The sequence below is a fragment of the Macaca mulatta genome, chromosome 7 (genome assembly GCF_049350105.2).
Source record: "Macaca mulatta isolate MMU2019108-1 chromosome 7, T2T-MMU8v2.0, whole genome shotgun sequence".
Lineage (NCBI taxonomy): Eukaryota > Metazoa > Chordata > Mammalia > Primates > Cercopithecidae > Macaca > Macaca mulatta.
In genome coordinates, this window is record NC_133412.1 from 128,988,853 (window position 1) to 129,002,452 (window position 13,600).

Sequence of the window (13,600 nt, forward strand, 5' to 3'; positions counted from 1 at the left end):
TGTGCAGCATTATTTCTGGGCTCCCTATTCTGTTCCATTGGTCTATGTATCTGTTCTTCTACCAGTACCATACTGTTTTGATTGGTTACTATAGCCCTGTAGTATAGTTTGAAGTTGGTTAGAAAGATGCCTCCAGCTTTGTTCTTTTGGCTCAGGATTGCCTTGGCTATTTGGGCTTTTTGTTTCCATCTAAATTTTAAAATAAATTTTTCTAGTTCTGTGACGAAAGTCATTGGTAGTTTGATAGGAACAGCAATGAATCTGTAAATTGCTCTGGGCAATATGGACATTTTAATGATATTGATTCTTCCTATCCATGAGCATGGAATATTTTTCCATTTGTTTATGTCATCTCTGATTTCTTTGAGCAGTGATTTGTAATTCTCATTGTAGAGATCTTTCACCCCCAGTAGCTATATTCCCAGGCATTTTATTCTTTTTGTGGCAATTGTGAACCTGGGATTGTGTTCTGGATTCACATTTTGGCTTGGATGTTGTTGGCATATAGGAATGCTACTCATTTTTGTAAGTTGATTTTGCATCCTTAAACTTTGCTGAAGTTGTTTATCAGCTTAAGTAGCTCTTGGGCAGAAGCAATGGGATTTTTCTAGATATAGAATCATATCATCTACAAACAGGGATAGTTTGACTTCCTGTCTTCCCATTTGGATGACTTTTATTTCTTTCTCTTGCCTTATTGCTTTGGCCAGGACTTCCAATACTATGTTGAATAGGAGTGGTGAGACAGGGTATCCTTGTCTTGTGCCATTTTCCAAGGTGGAATGTTTCCAACTTTTGCCCATTCAGTATGATGTTGGCTGTGGGTTTTTCATAGATGGCTCTTATTATTTCAAAGTATGTTCCTTCAATGCCTAGTTTACTGAGGATTTTAAACTTTAAGGGACGTTGAATTTTACCAAAAGACTTTTCCGTATCTATTGAGATAATCATGTGGTTTTAGTCTTTAGCTCCATTCATGTGATGAATCACATTTATTGATTTGCATATGTTGAACTAACCTTGCATCCCAGGACTAAAGGTTACTTGATTGTGGTGGATTAGCTTTTTGATGTGCCACTGGATCCATATTGCTAGTATTTTGTTGAGGATTTTTTCATCTATGTTCATCAAGGATATTCACCTGAAGTTTTCTTTATTTTGTTGTCTCTCTGCCAGATTTTGGTGTCAGGAACATGCTAGCCTCACATTTTTTTGGAATAGTTTCAGTAGGAATGGTAACAGCTCTTCTTAATACATCTCCTTCCTAGAATTTGGCTGTGAATCCATCTGGTCTTGGGCTGTTTTTTTTTTTGGTTGGCAGGCTCTTTATTACTGATTCAGTTTCAGAGCTCATTATTGGTATGTTCAGGGATTCAGTTTCTTCCTGGTTTAGTCTTGGTAGGATGTATGTGTCCAGAAATTTTTCCTTTTCTTCTAGATTTTCTAATTTTGTGCATAGAGGTATTCACAGGGTCTTTGATATTTTTTGTATTTCTGTGAGGTCAGTGGTAATGTCCCCTTTGTCATTTGTAATTGTGTTTATTTGGATTTTCTCTTTTTTTCTTTATTAGTCTAGCAGTCTATTTTATTATTTTTTTCAAAGAACCAACTCCTGGATTCATTTATCTTTCATATGGTTTTTCATATCTCAATTTCCTTCAATTCAGCTCTGGTTTCGGTTATTTCTTGTCTTCTGCTAGCTTTGGTATTGGTTTGCTCTTGCTTCTCTAGTTCTTCTAGCTGTGACTTTAGGTTGTTAATTTGAGATCTTGCTAACTTTTTGATGTGGGTGTTTAGTGCTATAACTTTTCCTCTTAACACTGCCTTAGCTGTGTACCAGAGATTCTGGTATATTGTATCTTTGATCTCACTAGTTTTGAAGAACTTCTTTATTTCTTCTCTAATTTTATTATTTACCCAAAAGTCATTCAGGAGAAAGTTGTTTAATTTCCATGTAATTATATGGCTGTAAGCAATTTTCTAAGTATTGTTTTCTACTTTTTATTGCATTCTGCTCTGAGAGTGTAGTTGGTATGATTTTTTTTTTTAATTGCTAAGAACTATTTTATGTCTGATTGTGTGGTCAATTTTAGAGTATACGCCATGTGGCAATGAGAAGAATGTATATTCTCTTGTTTCTAGGTGGAGAGTTCTGTAGATATCTACTAGGTCCATTTAGTTAAGTGTTGAGTTCAGGTTCTGAATATCTTTGTTAATTTTCTGCCTTGAGGATCTGTCTAATCCTGTCAGTGGGGTGTTGAAGTCTCCCACCATTATTGTGTGGGAATCTAAGTCTCTTCATAGGTCTCTAAGAACTTGCTTTATGAATCTGGGTGCTCCTGTGTTGGGTACATATATACTTAGGATAGTAGTTTTTCTTGTTGAATTGAACCCTTTACCATTATGTAATTTCCTTCTTTGTCTTTTTTGGTCATTGTTGGCTTAAATTCTATTTTGTTTGAAATTAGGATTGCAACCCTTGCTATTTTCTGTTTTCCATTTGCTTGGTAGGTTTTTCTCCATCTCTTTATTTTGAGCCAATGGGTGTCACTGCATGTGAGATGGGTGTCTTGAAGACAGCATGCCACTGGATCTTGCTTCTTTAATCAGCTTGCCACTCTGTGCCTTTTATTTGGGGGCATTTAGCTCATTTACATTCAAAGTTAGTATTGATGTGTATGGATTTGATCCTGCCATCATGTTGTTAATTGGTTATTATGCAGACTTGGTTGTGTGGTTTCTTTATAGTGTCACTGGTCTGTGTACTTAAATGTGTTTTGTGGTAGGTGGTAATGGTCTTTCCTTTCTATATTTAGTGCTCCTTTTAGGAGCTCTTGTAAGACAGGTCTGGTGGTAACAAATTCCCTTAGCATTTGCTTGCCTGAAAAGGATCTTATTTCTCCTTAACTTATAAAGCTTAGTTTGACTGGATTTGAAATTTTTGGTTAGACATTTTTGTCTTTGAGAATGTTGATGAGGTTTCATTTGTAGCTGACCTGCCCTTTCTCTCTAGCTGTTTTTAACATTTTTTCCATCATTTCAACCTTGGAGAATCTGATGATTATGTGTCTGGAAGTGGTTTAATTGGCTTATGATTCTGCAGGCTATATAGGCTTCTGCTTCTGGGGAGGCCTCAGGAAACTTACAATCATAGTGGAAGGTGAAGGGGAAGTTGGCACATCTTATATGGCTGGAACAGAGGAAGAGAACAAAGGGAGAGATGCTACACACTTTTGAACAACCGGATCTTGTGATAACTCACTCACTATCTGGAGAACAGAAAAGGGAAAATCCACCCCCATGATCCAATCACCTCCCACCAATCCCCTCCTCCAACACTGGGGATTACAATTTGATGTGAGATTTGGGCAGGGACATGAATCCATATCGGATGATATCCTGAAATATGTTTTTCAAGTTGCTTGCTTTATCCCATGTCTGTTTCAGGGATGCAATGAGTTGTAGATTTGATCTGTTTACATAATCCCATATTTCTTAGAGGTTTTGTTTATTCCTTTTCATTATTTTTTCTTTATTTTTGTCTGATGGTCTTATTTCAGAGAGCCAGTCTTCAATCTCTGAGATTCTTTCCTCAGCTTGGTCTATTCTGCTGTTGCTACTGCAATTGCATTATGAAATTATTGTTGTGTGTTTTTTAGCTCTATCAGATCAGTTAGGTTCTTTTTTACACTGTTTTGTCTGTCAGCTCTTGTATTGTATTATTGTGATTTTTAGATTCCTTTGATTGGGTTTTGATGTTCCCCTTAATCTTAATCTTCACTCCTATCCATATTCTGAATTGTATTTCTGTCATTTCAGCCATCTCAGCCCAGTTAAAAACCCTTGCTGGAGAACTAGTGAGGTTGTTTGGAGGAATGAAGACACTTTGGTCTTTTGAATTGCCTGGTTCTTTCTCATCTCTGCATGTGGGTGTTCCTTTAGCTGTGGTGTAGATTGAGTACACTCAATAGGCTTCTTTTCTGGAAGTTTTCAGAGGGTGAGGCTTTGTGCAGGCACTTTGTGGCTGAATTCTTGTTCGTTTCACAGCGGGTTATGTTAGCCAAGTATTTTTGGTGTTGAAGTTTGGGGTGTGAGCCACTAGGTGGCAGTTAAGCACAATTGTCAGTAGGTTCTTCCTCAGCCGTGTGGTTCCTCTGTATTTCCTCACAGTTGCCTCCCTTGCTTCCTCTCTATGCCCTGAAAAGTGTGGGCTCCTCTCCCACTTGAGTGCTGGCTGTAGATCACAGCTTTGCACTGCCAGGCTGCCCACCCCAGCTCTGGGGCAAGCTCAGGCTTTATGTTTCCTCCCCAGCTTGGAGGCAGCAAAGGAAGTTCCACCTAAGCAGTGTTTGTGGCTGAGAGTCTTTCACTTGTCTCCTGGGACTCCACCCCAGAGGGGTGCCAAGCTGCAATCAGTGTGATCAGCCTGGGATGGGGCAGCTGCACTGTGGGCCCAAGCTGGGGGGCTGCCTGGTGACAAGCAGTTAAGGTTAGATGAGGCCCGTGGGAGACATAGTGGCTTCCTCTCCTAGGGGCAACTGCAGCTTGCTACAGTTGTGGATAAAGCACCGAGGGTCTTTGGTCCTTCCCCAGTCTGAGGACAGCAAGAGCAGTTTCCCTGCAGAGACAGTGGCAGAGGGGCTTTTGGTTGTGCCTGGGAGTTCCACCTCTGAGAAACGCGGAGCTGCTGCTTCTAGGGGCGTTCAACCAGCTGGTGGGGCGGCTGCATTGCTGGCCTGAGCTGGGGGCCCCGCTTGTTGGGGAGCGGATGTCTAGGGCTCACTGGGAGGAGAGACCACGCTCCTTTCTCTGTGGTCACGGTGGCATTCTGGAAGCTCGGGGGTAGCGCCCAGGCTCTTTGTTTCTTCCCCAGACCAAGGACAGCAGGGGCAGAACCGCTGCTGTGGCTGCGACAGAGGGGCTGTCTGTTGCCTGTGGGAGCCTCTCCCTAGGGACACCCAGAGCCACTGCCAGTGGGTGCGCTCAGCCAGGGTGGCTGTTCTGCGATCCTGAGCTGGCGGCCCTGCCTGGTGGAGAGGGCGGGGTAGGGGCTCCCCGGGAAGAGGGGCTAGACTCCTTTCTGTGTGGTGGCTGCTGTGTGCTACAGGTGCCAGTCTAGACACTAGGCCCTTTGTTCCTAGGTTGACTCCGGGATTTCCTCCTGAGAGAAATGCTGGGCTGCCTCTGATTGAAGTGTTTAGGCGGGGACAGGGTGGCTGTGCTGGAGTCCCAGGTTAGGCGGACACAGCCCATGAGAAGTGAGGGTGGGACCTGCATGGGAGGGGAACAGTCCAGTCGCTTTTCCATGAGGCAGCTGCTCTGTGCTAGGGGTCCATACCATCCCCTGTCCCAACAGACTTTCCAGGCCTGCCCTCCGGCTGGGAGCTCTGCCCCAGGGAGGTGAGGAGCTGCTACTGGCCCGATTGCCCGGGTGGGGGTCGGGGGGACTGCTGGGGTTGGTGAGTGGAGTCCCAGGTTGAGAGGTCTTGCCCAGTGAGGAGAAATGGGGTGGGGGACCCATGTAAAAAACAGTCTGAATGCTTTTTTGTAGGGCAACTGCACTGTGCTGGGGGGCCAGTCAGTCCCTCATCAGACTGGGCTCTCCAGTGCCTGAAGGCAGCAACAGCAAAGGCTGCAAAACAGCAAAGATGATGGCCCACCCCTCCCTCAGGGAGCTCCCTCTCAGGGAGGTGGGGAGCTGCTGCCTTTACATGTGGCTGGAGTCCCAGGCTAGTGGGTCTTACCAGCTAGGTGCGGTGGAAGTGAGGCCTGCTGACCGTTTCTGTTCAGCCCCTTGGATTCAGCCCCTTTCCCTTAAGGGAGCCTAACCTATCCCTTTGTGGGAGTTGTGGGTGCTAATGCTGGGATGCCCGGGGACCCAAGGCTCCCAGGACCCTGATCAGTGGCTCTGCCCAGACTCCACCTAGTTCTGTATGTCATAGTGAACTCTGGTGAGAGGGTTCATGAGGGGACCTCCTGATCCCAGTGTTGCAAAGATCTGTGGAAGAAGCGTGGGTCCCTGGGGTCTCTCACTCACTCACTGTTTCTGTGGAAGGGGAGCCTCCTCTGGCTCCTTGCAGCTACCAAGTGGGCAGTTGTCCTTCCTGGCTCCTCTCTATTCTCTGTGGATCCAGTTATTTCCTTGATAATTCCCAGTGTGCACACCTGGATGTTTCTGGCACATGCTAGCTAGCTACTTCTAGTTGGCTATCTTTGATCAGTCTTTAAAATTTTAATTTTCAATGTTTGTTTTGGTATATAGAAGTAAGATTGAATTTTGTGAGGTGACCTTGTATCCTGAGGCCTTGTTAAAGTCACATATTAATTAATTAATTTTTTCTATGTGGACAATCATATTATTTAGGAATAGGCGCGGTGGCTCAAGCCTGTAATCCCAGCACTTTGGGAGGCCGAGACGGGTGGATCACGAGGTCAGGAGATCCAGACCATCCTGGCGAACACGGTGAAACCCCGTCTCTACTAAAAAAATACAAAAAAACTAGCCGGGCGAGGTGGTGGGCGCCTGTAGTCCCAGCTACTCGGGAGGCTGAGGCAGGAGAATGGCGTAAACCCGGGAGGCGGAGCTTGCAGTGAGCTGAGATTGCGCCACTGCACTCCAGCCTGGGCGACAGAGCGAGACTCCGTCTCAAAAAAAAAAAAAAAAAAGGAATAGGGACAGTTTTATTTCCTCCTTTCTATTCTGTATGTCTTATTTCGTTTTCTTGTGAGTTACTCTGGCTAAGACTTCCTGATAGCGAATAGGACAAGTAAAAGTGAATATTCTTGCTTTGTTTCCAGTTTTAGCTTGAAAACATTCAGCTGACCTTAAGTATGATGTTAACTGTAGGTTTCCTATAGATGTCTTTTAGGAGATTGAGGATGATCTCTTCTATTCCTGGTTTGTGAGAATTTTTGTCATAATAAATTTGGATTTTTTTTTCAAATGCTTTTTCTGCATCAATCTATAATCATGTGACGTTCCCTCTCTAGAGCTTTAATATGATGAGTTACATGAATGAGTTTCAGACATGAACTACCCTTGCATTCCAGGGCTATACCCTGCTTGATTGTGGTGTGTTATTCTTTTTATACACTGCTGGATTCAATTTGCTGATACTTTGTTGAAGATTTATTCATCCATGTTTATTAGAGAATTTGGTGTTTAATTTTCTTTTCCTTGTACTCTTATTGTGCGTTTTGATATCAAGGTAATGGCCTCTGACTTCACAAAATGACCTAGGAAGTATTCTCTGTTCTTCTGTTTTCTGAAAAAGATTAACATAATTTGCATGTTGCTTTTTAAAATGTTTGGTAGAATTCACCAGTGAAGGTATGTGGGCCACCCAAATTTTCATTCAGAAGGTGTTATTAATTTGATTTCATTGATAGTCATAGAACTATTCAGGTTACCTATTTCATCTGGGTGAATTTTTTAGTTTGTGTTTTTTGAGCAGTTTGTTCATTTCACCTCAGTTGTCAAATTTATGTGCATAGAGTTGTTTGGAGTATGCCCTTATTGTTATTTTGGTATCTGTGTGGTCTATAATGATAGTCCCTCTTTCATTCTTGATATTGGCAATTACTGTATTTTATCTTTTTCTCTTTGTTAGTCTTGCTAGAGGTTTATCAATTTCACTGATCTTTTCAAAGAAGGAACTATTTGTTTTACTAATTTCCTCTTTTTTGCTTTCAATTTCACGGATTACGGCTGTTTCTTTCTTCTTGCTTTGGGTTTATTTTACTATTCTTTTCCTAGTAAAAGAGGAAAAGACTGTCAAATCTTAGACTATTTGAAGCATTTATTTTCTTTTACTATAAACATTTAATGTTGATTTCACCCAGCACTGCCTCAGAGGCATATCACAAATTTTGATGTGTTTTATTTTTATTTTCTGATAGTTAAAATTAAAAAAAATTTCCTTGAGACTTCCCTTTTGAATCATGGATTATTTTGAAGTAAAGTGTTTGGGGATTTTTCTGTTATCTTTGTTACCTATTCCTAATTTAATTCTATGTTGGTTAGAGGTCATACTTTCTATGATTTCCATTATTTTCATTTTGCTAAGGTTTGTTTTATGACTCAGGAGATGGTGACTGTCCCCTGCATACTTGAAAAGAATGTGTATTTCACTATTGTTGTGGGGAATGTTTACTGTATGTTAATTAGAGCAAGTGGATTAGTGGTGGTGTTCAGTGCTTCTATGTCTTTGCTAATTTTTTTTCCATCTACTAATTGTATCTATTACCTAGAGAGTAGTGTTGAAGTCTCCAAACATAAATGTGGCTTTTTCTATTTCTTGTTCAGTTCTGTCAGCTTTTCTTCAAGTATTTTGAGACTATGTTGTTAATTGTATATGCATTAAGGAATGTATGTTTTCTTGGTGAATTGATCCTTTTATCGTTATATAATGTCCCTCTTTATCTCTGAAAATTTTCTTTGTTATAAAGATACTTTGTGTGATACTAATACAACCATGCCACTTAACTTTTTTTTTTGCTCCTCAGGATGATACAATCCTGGCTCACTGCAGCCTCGACCTCCCAGGCTCAAGCAATCTTCCTGCCTCAGCCTTCAGAGTAGCTGGGACTATAGGCGCCTGCCACCATGTCTGACTAATTTTTAATTTTTTTGTAGAGATGGGGTTTCACCATGTTGCTCAGGGTAGTCTTGAACTCCTGGACTCAAGTGATCCACTCCCTTCAGCCTCCCCAAGTGCTGGGATTACAGGTATGAGCCACTGTGCCTGGCCCATCCTTTTACTTTTAACCTATGTATATCATGTTCGAGGTGAGTTTCCTATGCATAGAATATACTTGAGTAGTTTTGTTTTTCCCCTCTAACAATCTCATTCTTTTAATTGGCTTGTTTAGACCATTCACAATTAATGTTAGTGTTGATATGTTTGAACTTAGATTTACCATTTTATAATTTGTTTTAAATTTGTTCTCCATGTCTTTTGTTCCTTTTTCTCACCTTTCCTTCTTCTTTTGGGTTATTCAAATATCTTTAGTAATCCATTTTAATTGTGACTTTTGTTTTTGAAGATAATGGTGTTGGTTTTTTTGAAATCTTGTCATAGGAAGTATTGTTTGTTGATGTTTAAAGAGTTTCCACTCCTTGTTATTGATTTAGTGTTAATAAGAACAACAGCAGCAGCTATGGTATAATGGGCACCTGATTTCATCTTCTGTCAATTGAATTTTTTATTATTATCTTTAATGGTTGCAGAATATTCCATGATTTGGATATGATATTTTATCTAACCTCTCCTTTGATATTGGACATAAATTTCATTTTAGGGTTCCGCTCTAATCATGTTGCAATGAACATCTTTGCGTTTGGGGGTTTTCCTCAGAATATTCTTAGGCTTGGAATAAGTGCCCTTTTCATACCTAATCTATAATCTTTATAACAATGCTGCTAGGTTAAGATTTTTTAAAATTTTATAGCTAAATCAAACTGAGATTTAAAGGGCTTAAATATCTTGCTCGAGGTCACCTTAATGATAATGGGAGGAGTCAGAGGCCAACACTCATCTGGCACCAAAGCCTGTGCTCTTTCCATAGTACCTTTCACAAATTTGGCACATATGACTTCAGTGCACAGAACTTCACTAATGGTCATAGCTCAGTCTGTGAAATTACCTGACTGTTAGAATGATCAATGTAAAACACATTTTGTATCATGGCAGATAATCCATTTTTCCTGAGCCTCATGACTCATGTGAGAAAGGCCTTTTGTTCCCTGTGACCAGGAAACCCACAGGTCACAACATGTGAGCTAAGATTCCCTGATGATCTGTCTCTAGCCTTAGGGCATACCACACTACTAGTTTGGATCTACTACAGATAGTTTAGTTATCTTTATTTGATAATGCTTCTTTTCTTTTGCTTCAGATGGTGTATCCCAGTGTTTCTTGTGCTTCATTGTTAAATTGGGATTGTATATTGATACAGTGGTCTATTGTTTCAGTTTTTATTGGATCATAAAGCTCCATAAAGAATAGATGGTGTCTATTTGCTTCTGATGCTGTTAAGTCCTTGGACTCTGCCAGTGGATGTTTTTATAGTGTCTGCTGTATTTATTATGTGTGTGATTCTTGTGTTACCACAAGAACCCTGTGTTACCATTTATTGTAAATCAGATTCTTGCTGTTTGTGCTGGGTGTTCAGGCTCCAAGAGGGATCACTGAGATGCTTCAACTACACACCCTGTAAATTCTGCATTCTCCAGGACCTTTGAGTTATGTAGTAGAGATGGTCTATTAAACCACTTAGATACCAGTCATCAATTTTATTTTGCTAAAGATAATCAAAAGATGGTTCATTTATCATGAGGCATATATTTGGATGTGATCATCTGAATGTGTTCTGCCCTATTAAAGCAATGTTTTAAATGTTTACAAGGAAAAAGGAAACTAGCGTTTATTGAGTGTGTACTGATAGAATTACTTTACATGTACTATCTTCCGTAATCCTCTCCATAAGTTTGAAAGGCAGGTACTTTTAACATATTATGTCACAGATTTTGAAATTCATACCCAAAGACATTAATTCATGCAAGCCCATATAGGTACTGATATGCAGTTTAAACTATATGTCTCCAAATCCTATAAGCACTTCAAGCAGAATATCTGCCCCACCATTTCTTCCCCATGTTGGCTGTCATCGATCATCTATTTCCGGTGAACTTCTGCCTTTTCCAGTCATTTTAGTGACTGACTATAGTTTTGATTCTATTCCACAATGATAATAATTAACAAAGAGAAAATAGCGTAATGATGAATAGCACAGACTTTGGAATCAGACTATCTGTGTTCAAACTCCAGCTCTGTGATTTATTGGCTCTGCAACTTTGGGCAAATCATTTAACTTCTTCTATGTGTCTCAGTTTCCTCATTTGATTTGTGGGGGATAATAACAGTACTTAGAGGGTTGCTATGAGGACTACATGAATTACTATTTGTAAAGATCTTAGAATAGTGCTTGCTACATTGAGAGTCCGATACATAAATGTTTGTCAAATAAGTAACATTTATTTCTAATTTATTGTGTATCAGATGCTTCACTAAGCACTGTAGGATGATGCAAATATAAGGGTGCTTCTATTCTTCCATTTGATGAATGAGGACACAAAGGCTTAGGAAGGATAACAACTAGTCCAAGATCATACTGGTGGAAAGCTCACTGTGTCAAACTTAGAAAACCTAAGTGAATATGAGATAGCAGAATAAAAGCTCACTCACAGTTCTACTACACAGAGATGATTATTGCTAACATTTGGATTATTTCCCTCATTTTATGCACATTATTGTAGATTACTGAAATCATACTGAAGGTATCATTGTCTATCTTCACTTTCTTCCATAACATTATTTTTAAAATTTTTATCTTATCATGTCATTGAATTTTTTGTTATTAACTTTAATGGTTGCAGAATATTCCATCATTGGAATTTGATGTTTTATCTAACCCCTTCTTTGATATTGGACATAAATTCCATTTCAGGGCTATGCACTAATAAATCATGTTACAATGGACATCTTTGTCTCCATTTTGAGTTTTTCCTCAGAATATTTTTAGGCTTGGAATTGCTGTGCCAAATAATCAACATGTTTAAGTCTACAATAAACAAATAGGCTAACTTTTTCAAAGAAGCCTAACAAAAAATTATAAGGAAAAACTGTAAAAAGAAACCGATCAGGTTCCCAAGATGTAGGGTTTTTTAAAACTTAGATTTTTCATTTTAAGATAATTGTAGATTTACAGGTATTGGTAAGAAATAATACAGAGATCCTGTATACCCTTTGTTCCATTTTGCTCCATAGTGACATCTTGGAAAATTGTAGCACATTATGACAATCAGCATAGCTCATTGATACAGTCAAGATACAGAGCATTTCTTCTTCTTCTTCTTTCTTTTTTTTTTTTTTTTTTTTGAGTCTTGTTCTGTCATCCAAGCTGGAGTGCAGTGGCGTGATCTCGGCTCACTGCAACCCCCACCTCCCCGGTTCAAGCAATTCTGTGCCTCAGCCACCTGAGTAGCTGGGATTATAGGCACCCGCTGCCATGCCCAGCTCACTTGTATTTTCAGTAGAGATGGAGTTTCACCACGTTGGCCAGGCTGGTTGTGAAGTTCTTGACCTCAGGTGATCTGCCCGCCTCGGCCTCCTAAAGTGCTGGAATTACAGATGTGAGCCACTGCGCCCAGCCAAGATACAGAGCATTACTGTCACCTCAAGGGTCCTTCGTGTTGCCCTTTTATAGCCACGCATACCTCCCTCTAACCCCCATCCCTGACCCTTGGCAATCACAAATACATTCTCCATTTCTATAGTTTTGTCATTTCAAGAATGTGATATACATGAAATAATATGCAATTATTCAGAATTGTCTTTTTTCACTCAACACCATTCCTGGAGATTCTTCCAAGTCTTGTGTGTATCGGTAGTCTGTCTTTGCTGTGTTGCCTTCCACAGTGGGGATGTACCACCATTTGTGTAACCATTCACCCATTGAAGGACATTTGGGTTTTTCCTGGCTTCTGGCTATTAAGAATAAAGTTGCTATAAACATTTGTGTGCTCGTTTTGCATCACCATTTCCTTGGCTCTCCTTTTTGCACAGACCTATAAGCCTTGGGTTGGCAACGTCTCAGTTCAGTCCACAGCACCCGTTTCTCTGGAGCTCTATGGAATACACTAACTTTCAGCCCCTCCATGCTCTAGATCCTGTAGACATTGCTCACCCCTTTCTCAGGGCCTGCCCTGCACGCACTGCACACATTGTCTTGGAGGCAAACAGCAGCCAGCCAACCTGCCTGCAAATGGCTCGCTCATGGCTCTCCACCTCTGCCTGCCACCCCATCTTCTCCAGCTGCTCCCACATGGCAGGCTGTCATCACAGGCAGCCTGTGCTCAGCTCTCAAGTTGCACACCCCTAACACCTGGCTGGTTTCTCAGGCAGGAGGAGAGCTGTTTCCTGCCACCAGCATCCACCACCTTGTTCTCTTTCAGCATCCTCTGTAGGTCTTTTCTCTCCAGCCAGTCCAGACTCACTTCTTTTTGGCACCTCTTTCAACTCAGCGACTTGGGTTTTCTCTACACACAGCGGGGAGCATTCTGCACGTATATGGGATTGCAGTGCTACACCCAGATCTTGTCAGGTTCGTCTCCTTCCCACTAGCCGGCAACTCGTTAAGGCTAAAATTCATTAATCTTCATACCCTACAAAGAACCAGTAAAGTGCCTTTACATAGCATACCAATATTGAATTAAATGAACGATTTAATAAATGATGAATTTCTTGAAAGCATTGAGGAAATGTCCTGATAACAGATTCCAGCTACATCCCAGGGTTCCACCCTTCTGCTGGAAACTTGGCCCATAAGCCTTGCAGTCCTCCTTGGCTGCTAATTTTCCGACTGTGGCTTTACACCTGTTTCATTTTACAATATTTATTGGGAAAGCATTTTAGCTGCTTATTATAGTCAGATATCATCCATGACAAGCCATTTTCCTTGAATTAGCCCAGTGAGAAATATTTCTAAAGGCGTTAAATGAAATCATCCAGACGCTTCCCATGGCCAGCTGGATGCAGCA